The sequence below is a fragment of the Miscanthus floridulus genome, chromosome 13 (genome assembly GCF_019320115.1).
Source record: "Miscanthus floridulus cultivar M001 chromosome 13, ASM1932011v1, whole genome shotgun sequence".
In the NCBI taxonomy this organism is placed as follows: Eukaryota; Viridiplantae; Streptophyta; class Magnoliopsida; order Poales; family Poaceae; genus Miscanthus; species Miscanthus floridulus.
Window position 1 is genome coordinate 70,409,329 of NC_089592.1, and position 14,179 is coordinate 70,423,507.

Sequence of the window (14,179 nt, forward strand, 5' to 3'; positions counted from 1 at the left end):
GATAACAGATCAAGTTTTGGCTTGGAGGATGAGTTACGGTAATTGGGCGAAGGCAAACGTTATCTGGAGTAAATTTCAGAGCATTAATGGTTTTATACTCCGAAATTGGGGGGCATGTGTTGACACCATTTTTTGCATGTGTCAAAATGATCAGAGTGGGCTAATCGACAGGAGGAAAGTTACTGTATACACTGACAGCCGATGAAAATCAGCTTGTAAAGATGGTTGCCGATGAATGGTGGTGATCGATGGAGAGGTTGATTTAGACTCGGGCGTTGCCGATAAGGTTGGAGATGTTATTGTCGATGCCGATGAAGGAAGGCTTGAAGGCTACTGCCGATGAAACAGGAAGTATGCCGATGGAAAGGAGGTCGGTGAGATTTCCATCGTAATCAAGGCAGACAGGGAAATAGATAGGAGTTGATTTCCTTTTCTATATTTGTTAGAGTGTGATTCATGTAAGAGTCGCGTGTTTCCTTAGATTTGGACTTGGTGTCCTAGTTGTGTTTGGCTATGTCTCTTTAGATCAGGGTATAAATATAGATTGAGGGGCAATGTAATAGATATATCAATCAATATCAAAACCAATTTTTACTACTATTTGCATCTACTTACTTTTCGGTGACTTCGTCAATTTGCATATTTTTCTTTTTTTTTACGAGTTCTCATTGATTCGACGAGTTGCATAGCTTCAGTGTGACCTTCGGCGATTCTCGAGTTCCGTGTGAGTACCTCTTGGCCGTGACTTCCGGGCGAATCGCTGTTGTTAGGACCAAAGTGCTCGTATCTTCATCCTTGTCGATTAACAGGTCAAATCGACTGGCACGCTTTGGATATCGATTCGGGTATTAGCCCTTTGTGTTTGCAGATCCACTTTTGCATCAACACTTCCTCAACTGCCAGACAATAGGTGCGGATAAAAGTGAACGAAACAATTTTTTCACAAACTTTCTATTAACATGCATGATTAATAATAACAATTTCTTATACCTAATTATTCTTTTTTGTAATCACACAGTAGGGCCTCCGCCAACCTAAGTCCAATTATTCAATCTCCAGATCATCATAGTGCTCCGGGCAATCAGGTGGCAACGCCACCACCGCCGCCACCTCTAAGGAGGTCTCCAACACCTCCAAGGAGGTCTCCAACGCCTCCAACGGCTGCCCCGCCTCCCTTGATGACTAAGAGGAAGCCAGCTCCTAAGAGGTCCGCCTCACAAACAAAGTCATTGTCCCACCAGCCGGCAAAGAAGAAAGCCTCATCTAATCCAGTTATTCCCCAAAAACTATCTTTCGAGAAAAGTGAAAAGGAATTAAAAGCTACAGTAAAAAAAGATGTGGACAGTTTCTTTGAAAAAGTAAAAAAGCAACGAGAAGAGAGGGAGACCCTGGAGAAATCATACTTCTACCTACCTCCAGATCTTCTAAGAAAGAAGGTGGACCAGAAAAAGCGGGAATCTCAAAAGACCCGGCCAAAATCAGACTACGACCGTTCTCTCACCAAGTCATTTGAGGCGGCACACAAAAAGACTAGACCAGGGAAAGGTGTTGCACAACTCGGACAACAATCGCAACAATCAGCCCCCCCTCTTTTCGTTCGTAATAAATATGGTTCGAACTTAGACTTAGACGTCGATTTTGAGGAGCTGGCTCGGTTTTACGAAGAAACTAGTTTAGACCTTGCCCAAGTGCTCGCTGAAGGACCATCTGCTCTGAAAGTGGATCCTTGGAAGAAATTTGAACGTGAAAAGAGTCTATACAACCCTGAGGCCATAGGTGAACTGGGTACACAAATGTACCTGCTAAACAAGTGGTACATGGCGGCGTGTGAATGGAGAGAGGCCTTTATTACTGTCAGAGTTAGAAACCAACATTACTTCCGTGGCGTTGACGTTATATATGTCGAGTTTGAAGAATTACGCCAACTATGCCACCTGGACTCTCTCGACAAAAGTCTCATTAGTTGTTATTGTCTGTAAGTGTGATTATTTTCTACTATTAAAGTGTGTATATATAAAGCTACATGTATATATATACATTATATATCCTCACACTATATTTTTATATATGCAGATATGAGATGACAGAGCTCAGAAAGAGAAAGGATAATGATGTTGGTTTCATTGATCCAAATGTCGTATCCAAACACCCTAATCCTCCGCCTCAATGGAAAGCTGAACTCGAGAAAAATCTCATGAGGTTCTTAGTGAACCAACAAAACACGGACATACTCTTCCCCTATAACTTCAAGTGAGTGTTAAATAATTAATGACGATCATATGGACATTTGTTTAATTATTTGCTTACTAGCTAAGCTATCTCCCATATATATACATATATGTTGACTCTAGTTAATGTCGATCATATTTGTGTATAAAAACATATGCAGCAATCACTGGATATTGATGGTCATCGATATGGCCAATAGTCAGTTGAGAATCTTAGACTCGTTAAGAAAAGAGCAAACAGAGTACCAAGACATGATAGATATTATCCAAGAGTAATATGGTCTCTCTAGCAACTATATATACCCCGATCTCTTAACTGCAACAATTATTAAAGACCAAATTAATGTTTTATTTTATTGGACGCAGTGTTTAGAAAAGTTTCATTGAGAATTACCACATGAAACATTGCAAAGCGCCACTGGATGTAATCGCACACAAAGTAAGTACTATCTACATACATACATACATATATATATATATATATATATATATATTATATATATATATATATATATATATATATATATATATATATATATATATATATATATATATATATATAATTCAATTAACACCATGCATGCTTTCAATTCACCGGATCTTTTCTCGTAAAAGTGGGTTCTGAGGCAAGAACAGGAAAACAACTACTGCGGATACTATGTTTGCGAGTTTATCGGAGCCTACACAAAAAGAACTCCTGAAGAGATCCTCAAAGTATGTTATATAAATATATTCATATATTCATAATTTCTTTTGTTGCTCATATATATAAGTAATCAAGTGACCAACACACACACACATATATATATATATTAATACTTTTCCTTTAACTTTTATTGAAGACTCTATGGTTGAAGGAAAAAGTCATACAACATGACCAACTGAAAACAATTCAAGAGACCATAGTAGGATTTCTTAATGACCAGGTCCTCAACCCCGCCGGCGAGTTCTACAATGACATCAACGAAACATGGAAGCCAAACTAGATGGAGTGATTTTGTTATCCCAAGGATATGATAGAATATACAATGCAACATTTATTTGTAATATATATATATACACACACACATACATACATATTATATGTACATAAAATAACGTACAATATATGTATATGCATGTAATATATACGTTAGTTTTATACTTTAGTTTGTACAAAATGTTCAAACATTATAAACATGTAGAATACGTATAATATTAGCAGCGTAGAATGCGTATTCGAAAACCTATTCGAAAACCAAAACGAATCATCAATTGAAAATAGAAACAAAAAAGAAAAAAAAGGAAACCTTTAGTCCCGGTTGGTAATACCAACCGGGACTAAAGGGCCGCCCCACGTGGCCAGGCCGAGAGGCCCTTTAGTCCCGGTTGGTATTACCAACCGGGACTAAAGCTGCACCTTTAGTCCCGGGCGTGAAACCGGGACTAAAGGAGGGGACCTTTAGTCCCAATTTGGTACTCCCGGTTCCAAAACCGGGACTGAAGGTGGTTGAGAACCTGGAGTACAGCCCGTTTCTTCACTAGTGCGAGCACTCCTAGGGAAGTGCCGAGCACTTTAGGAGGGATGCCGAGCACTATGGGAGGAGTGCCGAGCACTCCTGCAGGGATGCCGAGCACGCCAGGACTGGTGCCGGGAGGTTCTATAGTGGTGGCGACCACTCCAGGACAGGTGTCGAGCACTCCCGTAGCGGAGCCATGAGGTCTTGCAGTGATGTCGACCACTCCTAGACTGAGGCTGAGCACTCCTACAGTTGTGTCGAGCACTGCAAGGGTAGTGATGAGCTATCCAAAAGAAGTGCCGAGCACTACAACTAGAGTGCTGAGCACTCCAGGTGCTGTGCCGAGCACTCCGGCATCAACACTGATTGAGTTCGCCTCACCTCCAAGTGACATCACTGAGTTCGTGGATGCCTTCCATGAAGGTGAGAAGGTGCGGTTCCATAGGCTGGATGACATCGTCGGTGGCACAGGGCCCTCAGGCCAAGTTGGTCGGCTGCTCAATGACTAAGAGCTGCTACTCGTCAGCGCAGAGGAACCATCCACGTTCGCGTTGGCCGAGCACGATGGAAACTAGTGACGGGCGATGCTGGAGGAGATGAAGGCGATCGAGGAAAACGAGACATGCCAGCTCATCGATCCACCTCTAGGATGCCGTCCAATTAGTCTGAAGTGGGTGTACAAGGTCAAGCGGGACGAGTTCGGCGTCATTATCAAGCACAAGGCACGTCTCATCGCCCGAGGCTTTGTTCAGCATGAGGGCATTGACTTCGAGGAAGTCTTTGCGCCAGTAGCGCGTATGGAGTCAGTCCGTTTGCTACTAGCTTTGGTAGCAGCAAAGGATTGTCGTGTCTATCACTTGGACGTTAAATTGGCCTTCCTCAACGATGAGCTGGCGGAGACGGTCTTCGTCAGGCAACCTCCAGGTTTCGCCATCAAGGGAGAGGAGCACAGGGTGCTCCGACTGCGCAAGGCGCTCTACGGGCTGCGGCAGGCCCCACGAGCATGGAACACCAAGCTTGACGCCACGTTGGGCGAGCTTGGGTTTCAGCGGTGTGCAACCGAGCACGCGTTCTACATGCGGCGATGGGGGAAGGAGGAGCTCGTTGTTGGCGTGTATGTGGACGACTTGATCGTCACTGCCGCGCGCACGGAGGACATCAACAGCTTCAAGCGCGAGATGGCGACTCGTTTTTGAATGAGCGATCTCGGCGCACTCTCCTACTACCTCAGCATCGAGGTGAGACAGGGGAAGGAGGAACTCACGCTCGGTCAGAGCACGTATGCCTCGAAGCTGTTGGAGCGGACCGGCATGGCTGAGTGCAAGCCATGTGTGACTCCGATGGAGGAGCGGCTGAAGCTGACAAAGGCTAGCACCACGGTGAAGGTGGATGCAACACTTTACCGGAGCATCATCGGCAGTCTGCGCTACCTAGTCCACACGAGGCTGGACATTGCGTTCGCCGTGTGCTACGTCAGTCGCTTCATGGAGGATCCCAGAGAGGATAACTGGGCTACGGTAAAGCGGCTACTACGCTACGTCAAGGGGACGGTAGATCAGGGGATCATCTTTCCAAAGATCGACAGGAGTAGGCTGCAGCTCACTGACATGGTGGGAGACATCGACGGACGATGGAGCACCTCAGGCGTGCTCGTCTTCCTTGAGGTCGGCTCCAATTTCATGGCTGTCGCTGAAACAGAAGGTGGTGGCGCTGTCTACATGCAAGGCAGAGTACGTAGTGGCAGCCACAGCGGCGTGCCAAGTTGTGTGGCTACGTCGGCTGCTGGGCAAGCTGACCAGTGCGGAAGCTCACCCACCAGCACTGATGGTGGACAACCAGCCCACCATCGCCCTCACGAAGAATCCGGTTCTGCACGACTGGAGCAAACACATCGACGTGAAGTTCCACTTCCTCAGGGACTGTGTCGATGGAGGGCAGATCATCATCGAGTTCGTCGAAACTGGTCAGCAACTCGCGGACGTCCTCACCAAGCCGCTCAGACGTCTTCGACTCACGGAGCTGAAGGAGATGATCGGCATGGAGGGGGTACAAGGGATAGCAGTAGGATTAGGAGAAGAATTGTTAGATAATCTACTGCTTCCTTGTGTGAACACACAGTAAGGGAAGACGATGCTGAAAAGGCTCCCTGTTATGGTACTGTAGCCACTGTAGAGGCAGGCGCCGAACGGCTCACCTGTCGGACTGTAGCCACATACAGGGATAGGCGCAGAAGTCAGTCCTGCTGTGTTATCTAGTCAATGTTGCAGCAGAGCAGCTATACTAGGACAAGATAGATAGAGTTGTATATATAGTTTGCCACTGCAACTCAATAAAGAGAGTTTAGATTTGCCATCTCCTATACAGGGCTCCGCCAACGTTGGTGTCTCTGCTGTGTGTATATGCTCTGTTCTATCTCTTCTTCAACCTCTAGCCATAGTGTGTGTGGTCGGACAACGCTTGTTCATGGTCGGCTTAGCTAGTGAGTGCTCGACAACACCAGCGGATGTTCGACAAGACTGGTGAGTGGTCAACTCACCTAAGCCGGTAATCATGTGGGCTAACAGTACACTATTATGCTGTTCACGGTTTCACACAAGCTAGCAAGCAGCTTCAGAAGTAAAGAGATACATGATACATCATTTCACTGTTCAACAAGAAAGAACGAGAAGGTTTTAAATATCTAGTAAGGCCCCTAAATAAGTCATTTTCAGAGAAAACAGGAATATGAGAGAACTGAAAAATACTTAATCCATCTGTTTCTATTTCAAGAACATGTCACATGTGCATGTCGGTGTTAAACAATAAACCTGAAGGATGTTTCCATGGTAGGTAAATCGTTCATTTTTGTTTGTCGGATACGTAATGCTCAAGAGTCAGGGTACAGGTGACAAACTTCGATACCAGTAAATTATGTTATCGGATACTTTCACGAATAATTTCTTTTGCAGTTTGTTTGGAGGTGTTTGGCACACAGGCATATATTCCTGATTATGGTCCTACTTAGCCGACTAAGTAGGCATTGCTATCAGTATCACTGCTACTTTAGTGTGCATTTGGGTGGTTGTTCTGTCCCTCTAGTCTATGTAGCTAGAGTTTGGAGGAAAAACCGAAGACAGGTGCTGATGGGCTATATATACCTTTCGCACAGCCAACTGCTAGTTGTACTTCAGTCTAATGACGACCGACAACTTATATAGTTTATATACTATATGATAATAAGGCCGTCATAGTTACCTTATTTATTTCGGTCCATCATTAGTAGTAGGTAGTAGCAAATAATTGCTTGTCAAAAGATCAGGGACAGAGCTGTTAAGGCTAAGAGCATCTCCCGTAGGATCATTCAAATCAGGGTCTCTACTTTTGATTTGAGAGCTCCTCTACTTCTGAGGGTCTTGTTTTCTACGTTACACTCCAGCATTAGTTCTCAAAATAGAGTCCATCAAATTCATTCTAATAGGAAATGACATTGTGGGACCTGGTTGTCATTCCTCTTTCTTAGCTTAGTCTCGGTTGATGAACATGACCATCTCTCGACAACTGGGTGCAGAAGATAGGGAGGAGAGGAGAACGAACCGCCGGGGAGGAGAAGAGGAGGGGAGTTGGAGCTACGGGTGGTGGTGCTGCCGAGGGTTGCAGACACCGGCCGGCGGGGTGCTGCTGCTGGGCAGGATCTAGGCTAGGGAGGGACAGGACGTGTCGGGGGATGTGCAGCCGAAGGGATCCACGTCATGCATGAGAGAGGGGGCACCGCTAAGGGTCCTACCGTGGGGGAGATCTGAGCCAGGGACGGAAAGGGGCGTCGCTGCTGTCAAGGGGGATGCCACCATGGAGCAAAAGGGAGAGTTGCGGGAGGAGGGAGTGGCTACGCCAAAAAAACACACCGCGGACCAGAGTGGACGGCCGCAAACGACCAGGAGAAAGGTGCACGCGCAGAATAAGAGCGCGTGCAACTAAAACTACCGAAACAGAATTTTAAAGGCTCTGAGTAGGGCTCATGGGAACGAGACGCGTGAGGAGATATGAGGACCCCTTAAATTTGGGGTTCCTAGTAGGGCTTTGTTTGAGATTTTTTTAGCTTTGGCCTTCGTATTTAATTTTGAGGGTTCAAATAGAGACCTTGCAGAGTGCTGGAGATGCTCTAAGGTATCGCTCCTTTCCCAGTCCAATGCAATTTTCTAGTAATAAACAGTAAATTTGGTATTGTTCGTTGTTGTTTAATGCTGATCAGTTAGATTAACTTGGTCAAGCTCTTTCTCTCAAATGGATATTTGTGTGTGTTTGCTTAGTTTTCGTGAATGATGTGCGCTTAAGCACGCCGAGGCGGATCTACCACCGGGGCTGGGCTTTAGCCCCCCTACCGTGGCTCAGCCTGTGAAGAACCCCCTAATTTTTTTTTCTGCCACTGGAGGATGGAAAAGAGGAGCTTGAGCATTGAGCTGAGGTTGAAGACGATGCTAGAGCGTGAGCTGAGCTTGATGTCCTTTATCCCCGTGTGAACTTAAGCCCTGCCTAGATTTTTATTCTAGATCCGCCACTGTAAGCACGTATCTTGATTAATTGGAGAATGTGTTTTTCTTAGCTATTACCTCGTTGTTTTCGTGGCTTGCTGTGATGATCAGTTGAAGCACCGACCGTGGAAAAATGCGCTTCTGTCAGACATATCGATGAGCACCTTGGCCGCGCCTGCCTTCTTCCCGCCGCACTACTTCGAGACGAAGGACGAGAATGGCAGGAGGAAGGCCTTCAACCTGGTGGATGGTGGGGGTCGCTGCGAACAACCCCGTAAGCTAGCGCCACGCAGCATGCATCAACCCCATATAGGCCATAGTTCACATAGCCTCACATTCACCTGTGCGTGCAGACTCTGTGCGCGATGAACCAGGTGTCTCAGGACATCGTCCTCGGCGACGACTTCTTCCCGGTGATGCCGGCGGACTACGGCAAGTTCATGGTGATCTCCCTCGGCTGCGGGTCGAATCGGAACCGCAGGTACTGCGCCAAGGCCGCCGCCAAGTGGGGCATCTTCAGCTGGCTCTTCAAGCAAGGACGGCAACGCTCCCATCATCGACATGTTCAACTCCGCCAGCGCCGACATGGTCGACATCAACCTCTGCGTCCTCTTCAGGGCACTGCGCTCCAGCCAGAACTACCTGCGTATTCAGGCATGCATGCACACGCAGGACATGAACTGCATCTCCACAAATACAACTTCCAGTTTTTTTTTTCTATTCTTATTAATCCTCGTGAAAATGCAGTACGATCAGTTGACTGGGCAGCGCAGGCTCCATAGACGACACCTCCAAGGAGAACATGGATAGACTGGTGAGGATCGGGAATAAGCTCCTGGACATGAACGTCTCCCGGGTGGACCTGGAGACCGGCCGGATCGTGGAGGTGCCCGGTGCAGGCACCAACGCCGAGCAGCTCGACAAGTTCGCGAAGCAGCTTTCCGACGAGCGACGCCGGCGCCAGAACGAGCTTACTAGTTCCGAAGTAGGACTCCATATCCAACATCAAGCTTGGTACGGTGACGCTCCTAGTACAGAGGGTGGGGATCTTGTGCCCGGAGGAGGAGAAGAGGGAGTTGTTGCCGCATACGAAAGTTGCAAGGCTCAAGGAGGCTGCTGCTCAAGTGATGTGGCTTCAGAGTTAGAAGCAGCCTTCGGAAGCATGTGAAACAGCTGGGGAAAAGCAGCAGTAGGCTTCAGTTTACATGTGCAGGGCGTCTGATGGAGTCCCTAGGTGCTGCTGCTTCGTTTGGTGGATAGTCTGATGATTACTCTATGTTCTGTTAAAGTTGTTAAGTCTAACGTAATCTGTTTGGGGGTCTTTTGGCTTCGGTACTTTATCAGTTCAGATGGTATACCCGTCTCCTATGCTGTAAACGTTACTCTGTCTTTTGTTAAACGGAAATGCTGCGCTAAGGGCTTCCGATCGGCCGGACGCTCGCCTTCGGGGCCGTGACAGGAGCTCAACGGTCCAACGGTCGTATCCTCCCTAACACTCGGACGCTTCCGTTCTCCGGAAGGCTTCCAATAAAAAACAGGTGAATGGCCCGATCGAGAAAAAAAAGAAGGCTTCCAACACTCGGATGCTCCCGTTCAGCAGCACCGTGACCACACTCCGCCGCGCTGTCTCAGCGTTTTGCATGACACCCGAGTGCCCGGCGGCCGGCATCTCCACCGTGCCCAAGCGCAGCCACCGCCTTTCTCCATCTCCATCGTACCTCCAGCCCGCTGCGGCCGCACGCCTTCCTCCATCTCCGTCACGCCTCCTATCCGCCGTGGGCTTCTCCAACGTGCGAATGGCCTTCTCCACCGGAGTGGTGACAGCTCGCACTAGATCTGTTGTGGCCTTCTCCACCGGAGCGGTGAGCTCTGCGCCACCGCCCACCGGTGAACTCCACATGCCGATAGGTTTGCATTCCCAAGCAACAAGGAGATGTTACGCTGAAAGCGCATGTTGCAAACATATGTTTCAGATATTTCAAAGGTATGTTAGAAGTGTTTCGTATCGGTGTTGCAAAAGTAGATCTGGATATTGCAAAAGTAGATCGGGATGTTGCCCATATTGCAATGGCTATGCACGTATGTTTCACATGTATGTTCTAAATGTTTCATATGTATCAAACGTATGTTGCAAGTGTTTTTATCTGGATGTTGCATAAGTAGATCTGAATGTTGCATAATTAGATCTAAATGTTGTATATATATATATGCATGTTGCAAGCGTATGTTTCAAGTGTTTCATACATCTGTTGCAAGTGTTTCTTCTGAATGTTGCATATATTTGCAATGGTTTTCAAGTGTTTTTTAGTTATTTTTCCATGTATTTCATATGCGTGTTTCAATTGTTTCATCTGTCTTCTTTTGTATGTTTTAACTGTTGTATCTAGATGTTTCAAAAATAGATTGGGTGTCGCACATGGGATGTATGTGGGAAGCGGCTGGCAAGCGCGGGCGATGTTTGGGGCGGCACTGAGTCCACTGCTAGGACGCTCGCTCACAAGCCCGACGCACTAGGGTGCTCACTCGCTCATTGAGCAGGTACCGTCCGACACTAAACGGCCTGGATTGGACATTCAGACGCTAACTAAGTCCGTTTGTTAAAAGGCTAGGACTCAACCGTATAATTCTAAAAAACAAAGAGCTGCATGCGGCCGATAGAATGAATGGGGTTTCAGTGTTCTGCTAGACCTGTTGGCGTCCCATGCTTCGGCGAATGTGCCATTATTTCTCTTGCTATTGTCAACTTTGCTTTTACAAGGCTGAATTTGTCTAAAAAACAAGATATACACAATAAAAACAGACGGAAATAATTCGCCGACGATCCATCTCCTCCTGTTTTCTGTATTTTTTTCCATGACATTTTTTGCTGCAAATGTTGATTCGGTCGTTTCATCCCTGAAAGCAAGCCTCCAACTATAACATGTAGCTAAGAACATTCGTGGTGTATGTTTAGGCCCATTACGTGAACTTCAGTTCTTTTTTTTGTTAATTTCCTATATAACGTGAATTTTATATCTTCGTTAGTTCCTTTGTATTTTTTTTTAAATTTTCCTTCATTTTTATTTATGTCTCATAATTATTTCCCTTTTTTATTTTCATATATACCTGGTGTACTTTGCAATGTTTCTAAAGTATCCATGATACATTTCATGATGTATTTATGGTTGTTCATGCAGTATCCGATAGGGAACCTCTTTAGGGGTGGCCTGACCTTCACGACAACACATTAAAAAACCGAAGATAACTCACTGCGAACATCGTCATAACTAGCTTTATACCTGCCAAAGTTTAGATATAACCAAGTAACACGGACAGAGGCACCAGGAACCTTGATGCAGAACTAATCCACACAAAGGCCCAGAATCCTAGAGCATGAACTACGGAGTCCTAGTGAAACCTTCGCGTCTACTGGCGAAATGGTCTCTCACAAACCAATGAAAACCTCGCAAGAAGTTTGGGGGTAAGTCACTCATTAGCTTTTGGCTAGAAAACCCATGCGGGTTTATCTTCATCAAAAAGTTTTTAATTGCTTAGATACAAAATGATATTTATACTAGGAAAAACTCTCCTAGTTGGTTATGAAAAGAAATTGAAGTTTCTAAAGATAGACTAGGTGAAAGGTCTCCACTATGAATTCTTGAGGAGGGACTCGCGTGACCAGTAGCCTTTTGAGCGGTCTCCATCAGTCTAAACATAACTCATTATTGGGAAGTCTAGATGATGTGGGGTTTGTTGCATTGGAAATAAACTAGAATTCATAAGCTTTCCATAGTCGTACTCTTTGCCAAGAAGAAATCGTGGCTAAGAGTAACTCTAGGTTATCCTTTTGTATTGATAGGAATAGAGATTCTGGTAAAAAAAAATCTCTTTTGATAGTTTTTTCAACATTCTTTTGAGTGAACTGGCATTGATAATGCTTGTTTTGTTATGAAATATTAATGTGGATGTCCATAACCCCTATACCATCAAAGCTATAACCTTCTACTTCATCAATGGTGTAACTCTCCTAGCATCAATTCTTGTAACTCCATCTCACACGTATGGCTATATATAGGAGAGCTTATGTATTGGAAATAAGACAAAAGAAAAGATAACATCTCATTTCGTTCCTCTCTAAATTTGTTCTCCACATTCTTACATACACATTCTTGATAGTCAAACTGGCTATTATATAACACGTTATCAGCATGACTATCTCTAAAAGCTATCAAGAACTAGGTAAGAAACTTTATATTGATCATAATATTATTTTTGTGGTAAGACATTGTCATTTGTATTTGTTTCTATATTTTGTTCTTGCGATTGTTTGAATTTCGCAATCTATATATATTTTGTAGTTTACTATGTCGAATCTTGCCAAGCTTGATTTCATGGCTCTGGATTTTTCAGGCAAGAATTACTTGTCATGGGTGCTAGATGCTGAAACTCACCTGAATGCCAATGGGCTTGGTGATGCGATCAAAGAAAAAAAATAATGCATCCTAGCCCAGATAAAGCTAAGGCTTTGATTTTCATTCGCCGCCACCTCCATGAAAGTCTAAAGGCTTGAATACCTTATTGATAAGGATCCCCTTGTTCTTTGGAACAAACTAAAAGAAAGGTGCAAGATTACAAAAGGCACTTGACAGTGGAGACTTTATTGCTTCTGCATAGATGTAAAGCTAGAATCAGTCCTTCACTAGAATCATGGATCAATTCCAATTTGTAATCCTATGGATCTTCTTCCACACTTTTGCTGTCCCTTAGTCCCCTTCCTCGCTTCCTCTTTCTGTTTCTGTTTCTGTTCTTTCCTCTCACTTCTTCCTGGCTTGTTTGTAACCTCTACTTGTTTTGTTTAATGTATTTATAGTAGGAGCCTCTGGCTCCTCCTGATTCTTCAAAAAAAAGATTTGATCATCAGAAAACAGTGATCTTCCCTAAAGCTCGTTATGAGTGGTTGCACCTAAGGTTGCAAGAATATAAAAGTGTTTCTGAATACAATTCAGCCATGTTTAAAATCACATCACTGTTACTGTTGTGTGGAGAAAAGTAATAGATGAAGAGATGCTAGAGAAAACATTCTCTACATTCCATGCATCAAATGTGCTGCTTCAACAGCAATACCATGAGAAAGGATTCAAGAAATATTCTAAACTTATTTCTTGTTTGCTTGTGGCTGAACAAAACAATGAGCTTTTGATGAAAAACCATGAGACACGTCCAAATGGTTCAAATCCACCCCCTGAAGTAAATGTAGCAAGATATGATAATAGTGGGAGTGGATGCGGTCATGGTTGTGGATATAGACATAGTCGTGGCAAAGAAAATTATGGTGTTCAATTCAAGAACATAGGAAATTTCCATAAGAGGAAAGAAAGGGGAGATAAAGGTAAAGGCAAAATTGATGAAATAAAAAATGCATGCCATCGTTGCGGTGGAAGATCTCATTGAGCACGCAAGTGTCACGCACTAAAATATCTTGTTGATCTCTTCCAAGAATCACTCAAGGTGAAGAAAAAAAAGATAGAGACAAACTTTGCAAGTGGTAGTGGTGATAATATTTTTGACGATAATATATTTAGTGTGACATTTATTGGAGAATATGACCACAACACTGCAACTTATCTTGATGTTTCCGATTTCTTCGTCCAAGAATAAATGATCTTGTCAGTTAATTCTTCTTCATGCATGAATAAGTGCAATGTAACAGTAGTATTTATGAAGCATGTTTCATCTTATAAAGTAATGAATAAATTTGTATTATGTTTCACTACATAATAATTGTTTTTCAATAGATAGTAATGTTTATTAGTACTGATTTATTTTGAAGAGAATGGATGAATCATTGCCTCAAGAGCTTGCGGGTGAAGAAAATATAAGTATTATAGATAGTGGAACAACACATACTATCTTGAAGAGTAAAATACATTTTCCCTATCTTACATTGCAAGATGCAGTTGTTCAT

General features: G+C 44.4%; 1 pseudogene; it reads left to right on the forward strand.

Annotated features, from left to right (window-relative positions):
* The window catches only part of LOC136501476 (patatin-like protein 2), a 31,773-nt pseudogene extending 22,316 nt beyond the window's left edge, over window positions 1-9,457 (forward strand).
* The last annotated feature ends 4,722 nt before the right edge of the window (window positions 9,458-14,179 follow it).